The sequence below is a fragment of the Chiloscyllium punctatum genome, unplaced genomic scaffold (assembly GCF_047496795.1).
Source record: "Chiloscyllium punctatum isolate Juve2018m unplaced genomic scaffold, sChiPun1.3 scaffold_151, whole genome shotgun sequence".
Lineage (NCBI taxonomy): Eukaryota > Metazoa > Chordata > Chondrichthyes > Orectolobiformes > Hemiscylliidae > Chiloscyllium > Chiloscyllium punctatum.
Window position 1 is genome coordinate 344,012 of NW_027309885.1, and position 6,170 is coordinate 350,181.

A 6,170-nucleotide genomic window follows, 5' to 3' on the forward strand; every position below is an offset into this window, starting at 1 on the left:
CAACCAAGCATTCATAGTAAATATGTTATCTCTTCTTGATGTGAAAACACAAAGTAATCATGGAATTAATATGAAACCTTAAGTCATGTCAGATTGCTATTCTACCCTAATAATTACTGTTCATGTCTACACTTTACACAGTTGCACAGTAAAATCAGATTTCTAACCAATTTAATGTTTGACATTAACTGTTTTTCAGACTAATTGTTGCTTATATCCAATATTTAATAATAGTTCAATCCAGTACATTCATCCCAAAGTGTAGTATCATGTTTCCATACATTGACTTGTGTAAACACATTGCACTGTACAGTTTTGCAATCATAGCAAATGCTGATTTTTATTGTAATAGTGCAATGCTAGTTGATTTTTAGTTCAATAATGGAATTCGTGTTGATGTTTATTTTAATCCTGTTTCATTTGCTTTGATTATATTTCAATTCCATACGAACATGCATTTTAATTTAAATGATTACACTAAAAGCTACATTGTGTTTCTTGCTAAAAAAAATTTTAAAGTTCCCATTCCACTTTCTTTTGTGAGAAATGAAGTTACCTACATCTCTTGTTCAGGTCAACAAACACAATAACTTTTGAATTCTTGAAAGTTGTACCCCTTTTTTTAAAAAAAAAGGAAAGTATCTTTTAGCCGAAATATCACGTCAAGAGATTTTTTGCTTTTTCAGATCATGTGCCCTGCAGAAGTGTTTTTATGTTCAATTTGTTACAACAAACAGCTGCTTTGGAACTGTTGATTTTGTTTTAATGTTTATTACAACATTACTTATTAATGTTCAATAATCACAAAATCATGCAAATTGATTTTCTATCAAATGTCATTGACTGTATCTTGTGGTCACTCAGATATTCACTTTCTTTACCAATAATTTTCTTCCAAATTCAGGTACTAATGTTTCAACATTGATCAGGATAAAATCACATAAATTAAAAATACATGTTTCTACAATTAATTGAATTGAATGAAATGCATTACTGTATTTTTTGCGAGAAATGAAGTTACCTATATCACTTGTTTAGTTCAATAAACACAATAACTTTTGAATTGTATTGTCTGCATTTTTCATCAAAAATAAATTATTTTCAATAATAACTGAATGGCTCATTTATTGTTCCCAGTCCATCAATCTCGCGACTATATTTCAGTTTTCAGTTTACTGAGCATAATGAACGTCTAATCAACATCAGAGCAAAGTGTTTTTAAAATATTGAATTGATTTATTTGTTCAGATTACAGCATTTATTTTGAATTCATTAGCCTTATAATAATTGCAGAATAATTTGTTTGTGTTTCTAACGTGATCCACATTTTAATTTAATGTATTGTTTAATTTAATCCACTGTAACAATATTGTTGTTTTCAGGTCAACTATCCCACAATGGAACCAGTGATTTTGCATCCAACATATTTTGAAAGTATCTGACTTTTACTGATTTGAATGATCGCATTAATCTCAGCCGTAGAAATTCAGGGAACTGCAATTACATTTCACTGCAATAATTCTTGTTCATGTCTACACATTGCACAGTCACATTGCAAAATTAAATTGCTCCTTCTTCTAAGTGCGTAGATAGATTTTCAAAATTCATTTCTAATAATTGTTCAGTTCAGTAAGGGGTATAAATGTGCAATAATGGCTCAGTGCAAGAACTGTTGTGAAGATATTGCAGTGTACAATCTCACAATCATTGTAAAGATCAATTTCTGCTTTAACCATGGAAACATAGTTGAATTGATTTAATTATATTTCACTTCAATGTTCATATTCATTGTGTTTTTAATCACAATAAGAGTGAACTATTTTACATGACAAAATTAAAATTCATTCCACTTTATTTCTGGACACAAAACAGAATTAACACACGCTCGTTCTCTCCTTTACCAATCACAGTCAACTTTGAATTGTAGAATGGTAGATTGGCACAGCACAGAAACAGCCCATTCAGCCCAACTTGGCATGCTGGCCAGGTTTCCTAAACTAAACTCGTCCCATTTTCCTGTGTTTGTTCCATACCCCTCTGGATGTTTTCTATCCATGTAACTGTCCAAAAGTCGTTTACATGTTGTAATTGTACCAGCCGCTGCCCCTTCCTCTCACAGCTCATCCCATATGTGCCAAACATATTGTACGAATAAAATTGCCCGTCAGATCCCTCTTCGATCTTTCCCCTCTCAATTTAAATATTATTTACACTGTAGAATCTTTAATACTGCAAAGTTGATAGGTATTTAGAAGCAGCATAATCCCCTTTATATTTTAATCAGTGACCTAAAGCCAATAAAGTGCAGATATTGTGGTCATAGCAATGAACAACGGATACAAGTTGAGGAAATGTTGGATTGAAAAGCAATTCAATAGACACCTAGATATGTTCTAACCAACTCACAGAGGTGCTTTGACACATCTCTGTTGAAGGTGGGAATTCAACCCATGCCTCCTGGTGTATTAGTACAGACATTACCAGAGCGCTCAATAATGTTCCCATGCAGGATGGGCAGGACTATAATCATATACTTACTATGGTTACTCAATGGGAAACTGCTCAGATATTTATTGTGATAATTGGACTAGGATTGTATTAGACAGTTCAGTGTGTAATGGACCAATTAAAATAATTAGTAATTTCTAATACTGATGGACCGAAGCGACATTGATCTCAATGAAATAAAAATGTCACGATAGTCAAATAATTCGATATGTTTGAAACAATTATTCATATACAGAAATTAAAATTAAACTGCTTTGTAATGCATATGAATTGGAAATAAAGAATTAGTCATTCAATGTGACTACTCAGCGAAAGACAACTTCCCTCATTTTCACAAAATTGTGATTTCTAAGAATTCAAGTTTTACTGTAATAGAACAAACATTTCGGGTGTAGGTTTGCTCGCTGATTTTTAGGTTTGATATCCAGACGTTTCATTACCTGGCTAGGTAACATCATCAGTGGCGACCTCCAAGTGAAGCGAAGCTGTTGTCTCCTGCTTTCTATTTATATCTTTCTCCTGGATGGGGTTCCTGGGGTTTGTGGTGATTTCATTTCCTGTTCGTTTTCTGCGTGGTTGATCGATGGCATCTAGATCCATGTGTGTGCTTATGGCGTTGTGGTTGGAGTGCCAGGCCTCTAGGAAATCTCTGGCATGTCTTTGCTTAGCCTATCCCAGGATAGATGTGTTGATCCAGTCGAAATGGTGTTTTTTTTTCATCCGTGTAAAAAAACACATTTCAACTGGGACAACACATCTATCCTGGGATAGGCTAAGCAAAGACATGCCAGAGAATTCCTAGAGGCCTGACACACCAACCACAACGCCATAAACAAGCACAGAGATCTAGATGCCATCTGTCAACCCCGCAGAAAACGAACACGAAATGACATCACCACAAAACCCAGCAATCCCACCAAGGAGAAAGATATAAATAGAAAGCAGGAGACAACAGCTTCGCTTCACTTGGAGGTTGCCACTGATGATGTTACCTAGGCAGGTAATGAAACGTCTGGATGTCAAACCTACAGCTCAGCGAGCAAACCTACACCCTAAACCTCAACCTGAGGTATAAACCGTCACAAACCTTGCGAGAACAAACATTTGTTAATTCTGTTTTGCGTACGGAAGAAATACATGAAATTGAAATGATATTTAGCATGAAAACAGTTAGTTCTTATTGTAATAATCAGAAAACAGAAATGTTGGCATTGAAATGAAAAACAATCAGGACAAGAATGCAAAAAACGGTGGCTACTGGAAATCAGAAACAAAATCAGAAATTGCTGGAAAATAGTTCAGCAGATCTGGCAGCATTTGTGAAGAGAAATCAGAGTTAATGCTTTGGGTCCAGTGACCCATCTTCAGAATGCATTTTTGCTCACAGTCAGTTCAATCCAACTAAGCTTCCACACTTCAAACTATTTTTGGTAAGATTAAGAGATTGTAGAGTGCAATACGTTTTGCATCAGTTGATGTACTGAGCCGTAATTCCTCATCTAAAGTTGGAGATATTAGATTTCAACAATGATTACCGGTTTGTTAATTGCAATAATTAGTTTTAAAATGGCTGATAGCAAATTTAAGAATGATGAGAAAACCCTTATTGCAATGTAATTGTGCAATATGTTGGAAAGAACTGAAATATTTATGTGAAAAATAGTTAGCCACTTCTTAATTGATAAGGCTGATTAATATTCCTTCCATTAATATGAGAATTCAAATGAAAGAAAACGAGATAGTTATTATGAATTTTGGATGAGAAACCATTGGTGGATTGCAGGTCTGTTGACCTGAAAAGAAAGTTAATATTTCATTATGATACTTGCAATCAGAAATAATGGATTAAACTGAAATGTGAATCGCCTGATGCTCATTACTAAGATTAAAATACATTATGGTGTGGTAATTGAAATGACAATAAACTAACAATTAATGTTAGAACTCAACACTTAAAATGATTCAATATTTTCAAAGCTTTTTTTTTACTCGGTATTCATTAAGATCAGAAAACTGAGAATTAAAATATTGGGTTAATTTAAAAACAAAAATAGACCTTCAGAGATTATTCATCAGCATTGTTCTGTCATTGAAAAACCGCATTTATTCAAGAATTCTGCATTTCTTTCATTTTCTGTCTTTTTTTCCAAAGGGATCTGTACTGAAACTTTTCTGTTTGTGATAAAAATGGATATAAGTGACATGGATTAAAATCGAATTGAGTGAGTTAATAGGTTTGCAGGCATTACAAAGTTCAGTGGAGTTGTGGATAATGTAGAAGGTTGTCAAGGAATACTGCAGGATAAAAGATAAATTGCAGATATGGGCAGAGAAATTAAAGGTGAAGTTTAATCCATATAAGTGTGAGGTGTTTCACTTTGGGAGATCGAATACTAAGGAAAAGTACATAATGGCAGGACCCTGAACAGCTTTGTTGTTCAAAGTGATCTTGGCGTTCAAGACCATGGCTCCCTGAAAATGACCATGCAAGTAGATAGGGTGGTAAGGAAGGCAAATGGCATGCTTGTCTTTATTGGTCACGGAACTGGTTACAAAAGTCAGGAAGTCATGTTGTAACCAAAGTCATGTTATAAGACTTTGGTTAAGGCATACTTAAACGATTGTATTCATATCTGTTTGCCACATTACAAGACGGGTATGGAGGCTTTGGAGAAGGTACAGAGAGCAGTTACCCGGATGCTGTATGGATTTGGAGAGGCGAGAAAAACTCATTCGACCTTTTTGTGGAGTGGCAGAGGCTGGGGGAAGACTTTATGTAAGTCTATGCAATCATGAGATACATAGATAGGTTTGACACTCTGAATGTTTTTCCCAGAGTTGAAACGTCAAAACTATGTGACTTGCGTTTAAGGTTAGGGGAGACAGTTCAAGGGGCAATTTGTTTTTTTACACGGGAGTGGGGGTAGGTGTCTGGAATGAACTTCCAGCGATGGTGGGAGAGGCAGATGCGTTAAGGCTCTTTACTGTTCATTTAGATAATTTGGAAGGATATGGACCAAGGGTAGGCCGAAGCGGTGAGTGTCTTTTGCATTATGTTCTGCACAACGTTATGGGCCAAATGACCTATTCCTGTGCTGCACAGATCATTGAGAGAAAACTAATGTCTCACTCATATGACATTTAATCTAATCAATATTAATCACTGGTGTCAGAAATACGAATAAAGTAAGTAGAGAATGAACTTAACTATAATCAAAAGATATAGTCAATGACATTTACAGAGGTATTTTTTTTATATTTGTTCTGAATTGTCAGATTAATAACTTTGGTGATGTATTGAAATGTTTACAGTTACAGATGTGCTGAGCCAAAATTACCCTTTTTATACTGAAGATTGAACTAGAAACATGTTAGAAAGCTTGGAAATATTCAGTAAGGTGAGATTCGCACATCAGTTTAATCCATTATTTCTTAGTGCCGATACTGCAATTAAAAAAAACCGTTCAGGTCGACACCAAAAAGCATTGCTTTTCCACCCAATGCTCATTGGAAATATTTGAATGCTACTCATTTCTACAAGAAACGTAATCACAACCTGATCAATTATGAGATATCTAATGGCATTTCACCAATAATTACTGTTTATTTCGACACATTGCTCATTCAAATAGCAATGTGAGATTTCTCATTAATATTCAGTT